Raw genomic sequence first — 14,779 nt, forward strand, 5'->3', positions numbered from 1 at the left:
AGAGCTAGACTTTTCTTTTTAAAAAACTTGATCCAAGTTTGTTGTGATGAATATTCATGCATATTGTCCTAGGTCAAAACAATTTATTTGTTATTCCAGACTGGAGGCCATGATATAAAATCTACTTCATAAATGATTGTAGATAACAGGGAGTATTGTTTAGAGGCCCAGCTGCCTATTATCCAAAGGCATTTATTCTGTGCCTGAAGCTCAATGAAGTCAAATTATACACAAGATTTTCTAGAGAAAACTTTCAGGTCTCTCTCTCTTTATTTTATTTTTTATTTTTTTGGTAGCAGTGGACAAATGACTCAAAGTGGTTGCTTAGGAAAGGTATCTCCTAAAAGTTGGTTGTGGTAACACAGGTATTCCCTCCTATACAGGACAGACTGACAGTGCTATAGGAATACCTTCCTCTGTGTGTGTGTGTGTGTGTGTGTGTGTGTGTGTGTGAGAGAGAGAGAGAGAGAGAGAGAGACTTTGAAACTTTGACATTTTAATTACTGTTACTTAAATACAGCCCAGTCTACCTTGCCACAGATCAAAACTCACCACTTTTCTTGCTTAATTGAACTTCTTGTGGCCATGTCTGTAGTGAGACATGAGGGATATCGAGTATGGAAGAGTGACGAAGCTAAAATCAAAAGCCACTTTGAACGTTTCCTTTGAAAAAAAAAAGCAAGGAAATTCTGAAAGTTTTGAAGATTCTGGGAAACTTATTTCTGTACTACTCCATAAGCCAGGGATGATTATTTTCAGCACTTTTAAAGGTTTTTTAACTTGATGGTTCCTAATATATAAAGAGGCCTTGTGCTTTGTAAACTCACTCATTCCCTTGAACATTCTAAACTACCTGCATTTCAGTTCTAATCTGTTATTCCATTCAAATGCTATACACACTATGTTCATTTAAAAAGAAACTCTATTTAAAAACGTAAAACTCTATTTTTCCAGGCCCTTAAAACTTATTACTACCTTCTCCCACCTCCCTCTCCAAGTTTACTTACTTGTTAGTAAATTGGATTACTTTCATCAGTGAAAAGAGCTATAGTCATGGACATAAAGCTAACCATTGTTATAAATACTTGCTTAACATTACCAGAATTGTAAGGTCTTCAGCAAAAGTTAGTAAAAATGGAGAGGAATTAATTTGAATGATACTTTTTTTTTTTTTTTTTTTAACATTTGCTTACAGGGCTTAAAACTGAACTTGGAGTCATCCATCTTAGAAAATGTTAGTGTTTAAAAATATTTGAAAAAATATGTTATAGAGTGGTGGCCATTTCGGGAAGTGAGGAATGTTAGTATTTCCCTTTCCAATTTAGGCAACCGCTATATTGAGTACTTAAATGATCAATATCCGGATCTAGTAAGATGATCCAATCCTGCTTCAGAGAATTCTGCATTTTATTCTGCTTCAAAATGAGTGAAGAATGTGCTTATGTGAATAATTGGCAGTGGAAAATATGCCAGCTTTATTCAGCATGGAAAAATTAAATCCGGCATTGAATCCAAGTTATTTAGCTCATACAAATATGGTTTCCTATATATTTTAAATGATGTTGTCAAGGCTATTATAACCAACTCATGATTTTCTGCATTACTGGAAAATAAGAAAAGAGTGAGTAAAGAACTTTGTTGACCATTTCAATATCCTGCCCAGTCAAAAATTTAAAGGGTCTGGTGGGTTTCTTATTTCTACCTTTATCTTCCTGAGGGGTTGCTTTATGAAGTTGTGACTGTGGCCAGCAGCAGGGGATGAAGGGAAATAAAGACCTACCTGATAATTATTCCCTGAATAATAATGAAACATACAGACATTGGCTGCAAAAGAGAAGGAATATGGTTGGTAAATCAATTAAAGACCTTGGAGGAGTCCGCTCTGATGGAAAATGAGGATAGCTGCCAGCAATTGCAACTCTCACTACTTGGGGAATCACTGTTCTTCAGGTCTTATACTGTCTTCTATCAGCACCAGAAAGAACAAGTAATGCTCAAGTTCATGTGGTTATGTAAACTTTTCCCACTGGAACCTTTACAATCTGCTTTGCTATAATTACCATTCTCTTGGCTTCCTGAAACACAGCTTCTTTTCTCCATAGTCTTCACTAACTCTGAATATTTATTTGTCCTTGTGTGTGCTTTTTGCTTCTCTTTCTGGAATTATTCACTTCCTTGCTTACTGTTCATAAGCTGGTGACATCTCAAACCACAGCCTTATCTCATTCAAGATTCTCTTCTAATCAAGAATAGAAACTATCTGAAGCCATCTCTACAAAATGGGAGGAGAAGGAAAAAAGATAAAAGTGGAAAGGGGTAGGTCTTGGGCCAAGGGCCCCAGGCAGGAGCAAGGGGAGAGGGCAGGAACCAGGGGAGAGGGCAAGAACCAACATGGCTTCTGAGATTCACTCATTGGCTCACACTGCTCAGATCAAGGGTTTCTTCTCTCTAAGAATGTACTTCATTTTTATATCTCTGGATATTTTTCTTCCTAATGATAAGGTTTGTTTCTATGAGTTGTTTCTTTTTGTTTGTTTTTATTTGTTTTTAGTTTACCTGTTTTCAGTTCAAGCCAGTCACAGAGATCAATTTGCATTGCTGGATCCCATGTCTGAATGCTCAGATGACTTCATCAACTATGGCCAGCGGAACAGGATCACGTGCCCATGATCTGCTGAGAGGTCTCCATGTGGGTAGAGGCAATTACTGACCTGAACATTCCAGTGCCTCCCATGTCCCAAGGACAGCCCTGTCACCTGTTCTAGATCTAAAATACAGTCATTGTATTCATAGATTTGAGAAGGAAAATTTTTCTAGCTGTACTGAATATGTATACACTTTTCTGTTGTCACTTTAACTTAACAGTATATGTAACCATTTATGTAGCATTTCCACTTTATCAGGTGGTATAAGCAATCTAGAGATGATTTAAAGTATAAGGGAGGAGGTTAAAGGCAAATGCTATGCCATTTTATATTAAGGAGTTGAGTATCTATGGATTTTGGTATCCATAAGTGGTTCTGGAACTAATCCCCCATGGATGTAGAGGGAAGATTGATGACTGTGAATGGAATTTACCATCCTTGTACCTTTAGTCTGATAATTCTCTCCACCTTTCCCATTTCTACAAAAAGAAAAACAAAATCAGTAAGAAAATACCATAATTCTCTCCATTCTTAGCTTTTAAATCTCACTTCTATAAATTATTTTGGTCCGTCTTTCCTTGTTGTTAATCATCACATCTCATAATCCTTGTAAAACACCACATTGATGGATTTCCCCCTCTCTTTTTGTGTCATTATCCCAATCCATATTTGATTTTTCAATTCTCTGCTTTAGTAGATTTGCTTCTCATGTACTTGAGTCCATCTTCCCATTTAAGTCATTTTTTCAAAGTATTAATCCCAAATTCTATCACCACCATGATGTGGGACACTTGGAAATTTGCCTTGAGTGCTATTGCATTAATTTTACCTTCCTTCCTCTAATTTCCACGGCCTTTCTGACCTTCTGATGGCACTTCTGTGAGCTGGACACTTTTGCCCACAGTCCTGGCCTCCTCATGTCCCTCACCCCTCAGAAGTGTTTAGGTTTTTCTGAGTTGAATCCTTTGCATGAAACTGTTTTCCCTAAAAAAATGCTTCCTATGGTTAAGGGCCTTAAGTTTATGATATTAATAAAGAAAAGTCTTAGCTTTTAGTAAAATTACTATCTCTGTCTTCCTTTGACTGAATTTTCTATTATAGAAAAATCATCGGCTACACTGATTGATGGTCCAATTAATAGGTTTATAAGGTTATATTTCTAGGTCTTCTCCTTAGAGGCCCACTGTGGAGTTGCATCTTGAAATCAGCAACATCATCAACATTCCCCTTTGGAGGTAAGAAGCCTTTCATTATTATATGTGAGAAACTAACAAAGGGCAGAACTTAAATAGATCGAAACCCTTGAAATACTCCAGCAAGATGCCCGAGGCCCTGTACTAAATCAACTTGTCTGCAAACAATGAAGAAAACTGAGAACATGAAAATGAAAATTAATTTTAATGTATTTAAAATCACATTTCGAAACAATCATTCGCCACTCATGGTGAAACATTAACTCACTACTTTTACCTTATTACAAATTACTTGAAGTTTTGTTCAAACGGGGCTGAGGGTCCTTGGCTTACTGTAAGTTTTAGATTAGCTGTGATATCAGAGCTGGCATGACCGACGGCAGCTGTTAATGCAACACATGCCTATCATTTGCTGTTGACAGGCATTAATAAAAACCTAATTTGAGGAAATTATGAAAAACCTACTCATTATGCAATCTGGTTTATGTTTTGGCATGTGGCAATCATTGGCTTGATAGCCGAGAAACCTTCATTTCCAGAACTTTATGGCCTATGTTTCAATTGCAGAACCAGCCAGAGCCCCTCACCTCTCCCATGTGTTTGATCTTCTAATTGCCTCAAGACACACACAGGTTTGCTTTATGATGCCACAGGCCTCAGCCTGAGCCCTGGTGTGATGTACACTGGGATCTAGCTAGCATTGCCTTCAGAAACAGGTACTTGGCTATTACAAGAAACTTAATTCAGACCTGTCTATCAAGAGCACTCACTTGAAAGTCCTCCACCCCCACTAACTTGTTCCTTATGGCCTCTTTGGACTTCCTAGTGGTTCTATTGTAGTAGAAAATTCCCCTGATAATCTTTAGTCTGAACAAAAAGAGCAAGTACAGAGGGACCTGTGCATGACTTACAGTTACCATTTAACTCAACTATAGATAACTAAAGAAAATTTAAAATATCTGATTTGTTTTATTTCCTATAAATGGTATCCTGTTAAATTTGGTCAACATATAAAAATGCAGATTGGAAAGGGTTAGGAAAACCTTAAAATAATCTAACTCTAGAATCTGTGCTTCCTGCTAATTCTGTTCTTTTTTGTCCCCTAATGTTAAACTTTAAACAGTTGACAGTCCTGTATCTGCGAATAAGAATTGACTCCACCCACTTGTCTTTGACTGATGTCATCATAAAAATTCCCAGATAGTGATGGCAAAGTGTAACCTTAAACTAATCAAACAGAATTGTTCTTGAAAAAGAGTCTCTTTCTGTTTTATCTGTCTTATCTTTTTCTGACTTGTCAAAAGATAAGACATGGTTTTTTCTTCCTCCTTTGCTTCTTTTCCTCTTGTCCTCCTTTCTTTCCTCTCTTTCTCTCTTTTCTCTCCCTCCCTCTCTCTTGTCCTCCCTCTTTCCTTCCCTCTCTCTGTCTTGTCCGTCCCTCCCTCCTTCCCACCCTTCCCTGCCCTCCCAATTCCCTCCTCCCCTCTCGTCCTCCCTTCCTCTCCTTCCCTCCCTCTTTCCTTCCCTGTCACCCCCCTTCATCTCTTTCCTCTTTTCTTTATCTTGGTATCTAATTCCAATTGATCATGCTCTGTCACATGCATTTTCTCTTATTTCAGTTAGACCATTTTAAGTCTCAAAGCAGCAAAGATGGACACAATGATTTGCTTAACCCATCACTATGTAAAAGCCCAGTGTAATTAAAAATCATGGAAGAGACTTGAGAGTGAAGCTGGAAGGCCTTGGTATTGACAGTGAGTACATCCCTTTCTGGCAGGCCATTTGCAGTCTGCATCTCTGCTCTTCTTGCCTCTCAAGTTCTAACATGGGATGTGCATTCATTTGACCTACAATCATTCCTTCCCAAACTGGAAAGGATGGGAGGAATCCTTTTGGGAAGGGCCACATTTTAAAAACTTCATTTATTTATTGTGATGTATTGAGCACATATCATAGAATGTCAGGGTTAAAACAACTGAGACCATCTCTGTAGAAAAATTGACTTTCTGTAGGTATACTTTACATATAAATCTGTATTCATTTTGAGTTATGCAATGACACATTGTGATGAGTGTAAACAATCAAGATGTATAACATTTCAATGACCCCCAAATTTCTCTCATGAACCTTTCTAAAATTTGCTGGAAGTGGTATTTTATACCAAGTGTTTCTTTGTATCTGATGTCTCTGAGTCAGCAAACAGTCTTATGATTCATGTCTTTGTGTTTGTCCGTAGTTCATTCCTTTTTGTTGCTGAGCACTATATTGAGTTTTGAAGTGCAGTCTGTTTATCCTTTCACCTGTTGATGGACACTTGGGTTGTTTTGTGCTGTCATAAATAGAGCTACCATGGACATTCCTGTATAGGCCTTTGGGGGCACATATGTTTCCATTTCTCTTGGGTAAATACCTAGGAGTACATTGCAGGGTTCCATATCAAGTGTACGTTTATCTTTCTAAGATGCTGCCATCTCTTTCCCAAGTGCTTTAACCCTTTTAGACATCAGTTCCACTTGATCTGTGGAAACACTTGCTGTTGCCAGTCTTTAAAATTTCTAATTGTTTTAGCATGTGAGTAGTGGTATCTTATGGTTTTAATTTGCATTTTCCAAATATAAATTCTATCAATACAATTTCCACTGATGTTGAACATTTTTTCATGTGTTTTTATGAAGCATCTGTTCGAGTGTTACCTATTTTTATGTTGTATTGTCTTTCCATTGTTGAATTATAATCAGTTTTTAAAAACAATAAATTTTGGATACATGTTTTTGGTTACATATATATATGGTAAATATTTTATCCAAATACCTAATAGCACAAGTCATCATTATTATTTCTAAAAAATTATCATTTCTTATCAACTATTTATTTCTTTGGATGTATTTTCTAATAATTTTTGGAAAAAAATTACTTTAGAGCTTTAACAAAAAAAAAAAAGATCAAATGTATCAATAATCCAGAGAGAATCTAGACAAGATTTTAAATGTCATCTTCCCTTCCAGTTATATATTATGATTTTCTACTTTTAATTTCTTAGACTTTAAGCTAAATTTATGTTTTTTTGCAGTCATGAATATTTTTGTTAATGCTTAAATTGTTTTCTACTGTGTCTGCTATTTTGGAAAGTCCTCATTTTTGAATCATTATTGCACTTCTTGGGATAAATTATTTTTCAGTAATGACTCACAAATCTCAGTAATTTAACATAATAAACATCTATTTATTCAAGCACTCTGCCTGTCTGGACAATTCTTTGGGGAAACTCCCCTCCGTATTTCAGTTCAGTGACCTAGGTCACGTCTACCTTGCGGTACCTTAATATTAACATATGTTTAAATAATCACCTTAGCCAGGGAAAAGGGAATTGGAGAATTGAGCATTGGTAAGTAAAATGTTTTGACCTAAAAATAGAGTTGGGTCACTTCTGCTGACATTTCATGACCAGAGTTAGTTAGTCACATGGCCACCATTAACTTTAAGGAAGCAGGAAGTTATGTACCCAGAAGTAGAGAACAGAATATTTGCAAACATTGATCATGTGCTCCATCTTTACTTTCTTGTTAGACATAAGAATATTTCACTTGATTTTTAGGGGTGCTAGGTAGTTGTTCACATTATCTTCAAATAATGCTTTTGCTTATTTAAAATTAATATGGAATTGTTGAAACTTTCAAATGGTTTATATGAATTCTAGTGAAGAAGGGCATTCTAATATTTTACTTGAACTTAAAGGATGTACCTCAAACCAATATATGTGAATTTCATTGTTGAATTATAATCAGTTTTTAAAAATATAATTTTTTATTTGATATAAAAAACAGAAATGGAAAAAGCTTCAAAAGAGAATATTAAAAATTTGCACTAGAAAAAAATACTAAATTTTCCAAATGATTAAAAAAAAATCTATTTCAAAAATCATTTGGCATTTCTTCCATGGCCTAATGGTGTTATGAAAGATGTTAGTATTTTGTTTTGTATTTAATTATCCTTATATTCATAGACAAAGTAATCCTTAATTATTTTGTCTTTGAAGTGATGTGCTTGATCTATATAATGTTTTTAATTTTCTAAAAATTTTATTTGTTTTAATTAGTTGTACATGATTGTAGAATGCATTTATATATTTTGGTAGATCATACATAAGTAGAGTGTAATCTCTCATTTTTCTGATTATACATATTGCAGGATCACATCAGTCATGCAGTCATACATATACATGAGGTAATAATGTCTGTTTCACTCTACTATCATTCCTTTCCCCATACTCCTTCCCCTCCCTTCACTCCCCTCTACCTAATACAAAGTAACTCTATTCTTCCCTGTCCCCTGCCCCTTTATTGTGAATTAGCATCCACATATCAGATAAAACATTTGGCCTTTGGTTTTTTGGGTTTGGCTTATTTCACTTAGCATGATATTCTCCAACTCCATCCATTTACCAGCTAATGATGTTTTTTATTATAATTAAAAACTGAGCTGCATCTGGAATTTTCTGTTTTTAGCGCTATGTTTATCATAATATGTTAATATTAACATATGTTAATATATGTTCAAGATATCACATTTATTGCCTTTAAAAATGAATTGAGAAGCCAAGCATGGTGGCATTTACCTGAAACGCCAGCGACTTAGGAGGCTGAGGCAGGAGGATTGCAAGTTTGAGGCTAACCTCAGCAACTTAGTGAGACCCTGTCTCAAAATAAAAAATGAAAATAAAAAAAGGACTGGTGGTGGAGCTCTGCAATGAAGTGCCCTTGAGCACCAAAGAGGCGAGAGAAAGAGAGAGAGAGAGAGAGAGAGAGAGAGAGAGAGAGAGAGAGAGAGAGAGAGAGAGAGAGAGAGAAGTTTTCTTTTCTCATACTCTGAAATAGCTTATGTGATCGGGAAAAGTTAAAAATAAATATATCTATCAAATCATTTAGGCATTTTGCTCAGACTTTAAACATTGCAATTTAGTTATTTTTTCTTTCACTTTTATTCTTTTAACATGCATTCACACATAAACTTTGAATTGATATTTTTTAATGGTTTAAATATCCTCAGAAAACTTTCTTATCTCTTTGTATTTCCAAAGCTTCAAACATTTAGATATATTATTTTATGCCTGTAAAAAAAAATCTTTTTTTTTTACTGACTTGACATTCACTACTAATTTTTGTCCCCCAAGTTGATTCTTATATATTTTTGATTTGTTCGGTTCTACATCGTTTCTTTATTTTAGTGTATCAGAACCATTCCTTAGTTTTATTATGCTTTTTCTTTGTGTTCTTTGGTCTTCACTTTGTTGTTATCTAACATCTGATTTGACTTCATTTCCCATTTAATTATATTTGTCTCTATAAATTTGCTTCTGAATACATCTTGCCTACATTCATTACCATAAGTTATGTAATGATCACATGTATATTACATTCTAACTTGCCTGTCATTTTATGTTGCTTTCTTCTTTGAGATAATTCTATGGATAGGATGCATGATATTTGTTTCTTGTGATGCAATGCTTTGTTATTTATATTTAATTGTGCAGGTTCAAAGATGTAACCTGTACAGTTTCTGTTTATTGAGGTTTCCTTTGAAGTCTAACATTTGCACAATTATTATAGGTCAATTATTTTCAAACACAAGAATTTCTGAGGTGCTTGGGAAATAGGCCTATATCCAGGGATAGAGAATTTCATTTTTTGCCAATACTCAGTTGATTCCATTTTAAATCCACTCTAGAAATGTAACTATATATGATGGTGAGACACTTGAATAAAATTTGTATTTTCTATTTGTAGGGACACAGTTTCAGAATTCACAATGAATTTTCATTAAATTATTTAAATCCTTAGAAAGAACTTCTGACATTTTAAAAATGGGATTTAATACAGGAAATTAGCATGGAAACCCTGAAGGAATGGAACCAGGCTAGCCTTCGAGGGAAGTGCCCAGACTACAAGAGTGGACCAAGCAGGAAGGCTACACTTCCTTTAGCTACTGCCTCTTGGCATTCAAGAAACCACAGAGAAAGGGGGTTGGACTCTGCTGCTATCAACACTCAGTTTCCACAGTCTTGTTTGCAGACAGAAATGGCCCAAAGGAATCAGGGATTGATGAGCACAAGGTCTTCCTTCTGCCTTCCATCTCCTGTGCAGGTGCACCTAACCCAGAGCTCATTCACACCCAGAACTGAAAAAGTCTGGAGGTCATAATTTTTAGCTTTTCAATTTCTCCTGCTAGAAGGATGATGAGTTAGAATATGAAAGCATCAATGTAAGGTAGAAAAAACTTCTCTTAAGGATATGATAGTAATCAAGAAGTGGAAAAAAAGATTAAATGAGATACCTAGAAGGGGAAGTTCTTGCCCTATTGATAGGTGATGAAGAAAGGTAAGTGAAAGATGGCTTCAACCTTTCCACCATGTGTAACCCACAAGTTTGAGATTATCTGTGAACAAGATACTGAAGCCAAAGGCTGTGTGTGTGCATTGCAAGTATGTGTTTAAAGGGAGAAAAGTTGAGAATAGAAAATGTATTTTTTAAAAATTTCAAGTTCAACTTAGCTCTACACTATTGAGAGGACACTTAGCATACAATGTAATATCCGAACTTGCCAGAAAAAAAGAAAAATAACTATTGTGACAAGACAACTATACATTAAATATATATGAAAAATCATATCCTATAATATGGACATAAGAATAAGGATAAAAGTAAATGTAAATTAGGGACATTAATTTTAAGGAAAAAGGAATATATGAAAACCATTTTAGAAAACTGTATATCAGGAAAAATTGCTTATTGCATTAGACTGTAAAAGGCATTTATTATAGTTTTATATAATGTGTTGCATGAGAAAATAATTTAATGTGTTTTGAATTTGAATTTGTTCTCTACAAATTAGCTATTGGTGTGTAACAAAACCCACTCCAAGTCTCAATGTCTTGAAATGGAAGCATTTGGTTTTCTCATGAATTTTCAGACCTGTCAGTGGATCTTCACAACAAGACTGGGGTTATCCCTATGTCATAGTCACTTGAGGTTTGGAGAGGCATCTCTGGCTTTGGCTGTCTCTTATACATCTGTATGAGTTGGTTAGCTGTGAACTAATTCAGGGCGCCTTTCTTTAGGACAAATGGAGTCTCCTTGATGTGATCTCGTAGCTTCAGTCTTGTTTACTTGGAAAAGAAAAGTTTCAAGACAAAGAATAGAAGTGTACGATGCATCTTGAATAATGGGTTTGAAACTGGAACCTGTCACTTTCTGTCTGCTTTAAGTTACAAGGTCAACTGAGATTCAAGGAGTGGGATTAAAAAAACCTGAAAGAATAGATTAAAAAAAACTACACATGGTGGCAGTTAATTTTCGGTGAAGGGGTAATGGGTAATTCTTACCTTTTTGCTAAAATTAAGAAATTTTGTAACTTGAACTTTATTATTATATTAAAAAGCTACATTTAAAATATATTAATTACTTAAGAAATATGCTTATTATAAAGTATGAATTCATTTGTCGCCTGAGTATGAGTTGAGGTGACTGGCTGGCTGGAGAATTAAGCAAAAACTGACTTAAACATCCTTTTCTAAAATTATTGTTAAATTTTTCATAAATTGACCCTTCTTGAGATTTTGATGAATTTCTAGGAAATCAGGTTATTTTCATTCTACCCACTATTTCTGTCCAATTTTCTTGCTTTTGGAAATGCAAAGCATTATTGAGGGTTTGGTGGAGGTCAGAAATAACGTGAGAAATAACTTCATTTCATTACACAAAACATGACTTAAGATGTTAGGTGCATTTGTCAGGTAGGTTTCTTTTTCTGTCCTGCCCTGCACTGGCCTTGAGCTCAATTCCCTTAAGCTCCTGCCCTTCAGCTCATTTGCCTGATCCATCTACCTTCTCTGGGTTCCTTTAACATCTTGCATTTTCTTATGTTGTTCCCAATTTCAAAAGTTCTTGAGTTTTTCCTCATTTGAGCCAGTTTTGCTGATGCTATTTTTTTCTAATATGTCTTTCCTAATATGTCTTTTAAGGAATCTTACCCTTTTAGCCCAAAGCATATGAATAAAATACTTTATCTTAAACATAAAGAAATGGGATTGATTTTATTAAGATGTATGTGATATTATTCCCCAGGGAAGGAAAGTGCTGCAGTTATTAATGGTTTAAAACTGTATAAAAATCCTCTACATATGTCTTTATTCAGCAAATATTTTTAAAGCCTCTTCCATCTTTCAGGCACTATGCTCAGCCCTAGGAGTATACTAGGAGTATATTCTTATCCTTATAGAGCTCCCCTGATAATACTGTCTTGTTTCCTAAAGGTGCTGAGAGAATAAAATATAGCTCTCAATGTCTGACTTATTAAGAGTCTTCTTCAAAGTTTTCATGTTATTAAAAACAGTAAAGCATATATAGCAATTTCCATGAACATAATAGTAGTGAGACCTGAAATCAAGGTGAAAAACAACAGTGATGAACAATTACAAACATCTCAGTGAAGAAATGATGAAATAACCATGTGACAATTCCTAGTTGTACACTTATTCCTAAGCAGCAACCTCCTGGAGGCTAGAATGGATCAGGAGGAGCTCAGTTCCTACTTCCTTGACCTCAGATATCTTCCTGTGAACCAGGATAGACAGAGTGTATCCGTAAGAAGAAATCAGAGAACATATGGGTGCTAAATGGTGGATTGCAGCTATGATTCCAGTGATCATATTGATAGAAGTCCATGTTAGTCAAAATGTTCCAAAGAAAAACGTGAGAAGTCATGTGACCTGAATCAAAAGCATTCTGGTTTACCTCCAACTGGGCTTAAAATTGAGTCAACTTAGACCCAATGACTTCTCTGATAAGTGGATGATGATACATAATGGGGGCGGGGTAAGGCCAGAATGGAGGAAGGATGGATTGTGTAGAAGGAAATGAGGGGTGCAGAGGGCGCCAGGGGAAGGAAAGATAATAGAATGAGACAAACATCATCAACCTATGTATATGTATGATTACACAAATGGTGTGACTCCACTTCACATACAACTGGAGAAATGAAAGTTGTACCCCATTAATGTACAATGAGTCAAAATAATAATAAAAATAATAATGATAAATATTTAGTCAACTTGTGAATGAATAAACCAGACTGCATTTGTCTCAAAACTAGACTGACCATCCATAAATCATATAAAAATCATTTCTTTAATTCTTTTTTTCCTGACATATGCTTATCTCTAGTGTCCTTATCCCTTTCAGTGCTGTTATCCTTACATGGATAAGAAGATATCTCATTGCAATCCCTTACACAGATTTTAACAAGTTAAAATCTACACATTCCTTCATGGGATACAGTCTAACCTTCAAGAAGGAAAGAGGTTGGGGGTGGTAGTGGAATTCAATAGCCCATTCAGTGTTGAAATGGGAACACTAAGGCTACTCTTTGGATAAATTCATGCCAGATTTGGCCTGCAGCTCTCGCTGGGCAGTTCCCAGATGAGAGCAGGCCTTTAGCCTGTGGTGAAGAAGCGCGGAATAATGCCTCTTTGAATTAGTTTCAAAATAGTGCTGCAATGCAGACTGACAACTTCTGATGCCAAATTGTAAGAACAACACATAATAGCAGTCTGTTAAAGTACTCGTAGTATCACTGAAGGATATGGTTATTAATATAAATTAAAAACCATGAAAAGAAACCAGAATAAACTGGCATCAGATGACAAGCTTAACAGTAAGACAAAAGAGGATTTTTTAAAATCAAACCAAGTATATTTAAAACAAAAAAATATAATAGTCCAACCTTATCCTAGGGGCATAATTTCCAAGAACACTCCCAGTAAATGACTGAAACTCCAGATAGTACTGAACTCTATATAAACTATGTTTTGCCTTGTATATACATAAAGTTTGATTTATAAATAAGGCTCAGAAAAAGATTAGGAATATCAAAATAGAAGAATTATAAGAATATACTGTAGTAAAAATTATGTGAATGTAGTTTCTCTCAAAATATCTTACTGTATTGCACTCACCCTGCTCCTTGTACAATGCTTTTGTGATGAGGTGAATGACATGTGCATTGTGACAAAGCATTAGGCTACTATGTAAGGGTTACTTAATCATATGCACTGCAATACCATGATAGTTGATCTGATAACCAAGATGACTACTAAGTGACTAATGAGAGGGTAGCATATACAGTGTGGATTTGCTGGACATATGGATGATTCATCTTCTTGCACAAAACTGACCAGGATTTTATCATGCTATTCAGAATGGTGCACAATTGAAAATCATGAATTATTTATTTTTGGAAATTTTCATTTAATGCTTTTGTACTGTGGTTGACTTCAGGTATCTGAAACTTAGTAAAGCCAAACTACAGATAAATGGGGCAGAGGAGACTGCTGTGATAAAAATAAGTAAATGATTGTTATGCAATTTCATTTCCATATAACTTTCCTGGGTAAAAGTTCAATAAATTTAGCATGTTTGTAACCATAATAAAATAGATTTCTGAAAATGTGTGCATTCTACTTTCTGTATATAAAGTAGACCTTGGCATAATATGCTATAACTTTTAAAAAACTGATAAAATTACATTTATTTATCATGTAAAATATGGTGTTTTGAACTATGTGTTTATTTTGAAGATGATTAAATTCAGCTAATTATCAAATACTCCCAATAGTTTTATATATATATATATAATATGTATAAATAGTGCTACAATGCAGACTGACAACTTCTGATGCCAAATTGTAAGATCAACACATAATAGCAGTCTGTTAAACTACTCGTAGTATCACTGAAGGATATGGTTATTAATATAAATTATATATAATATATTATATATATTATATATATATCAAAGAGTATATTATATATATATATTTTTTGTTTGTTTGTTTGTTTTTGTTTTTTTTTGGTGAGCATTCTTAGTTTTCTTTTTGCATTTTTCAGG

Source organism: Sciurus vulgaris (assembly GCF_902686455.1).
Source record: "Sciurus vulgaris genome assembly, chromosome: 2".
Lineage (NCBI taxonomy): Eukaryota > Metazoa > Chordata > Mammalia > Rodentia > Sciuridae > Sciurus > Sciurus vulgaris.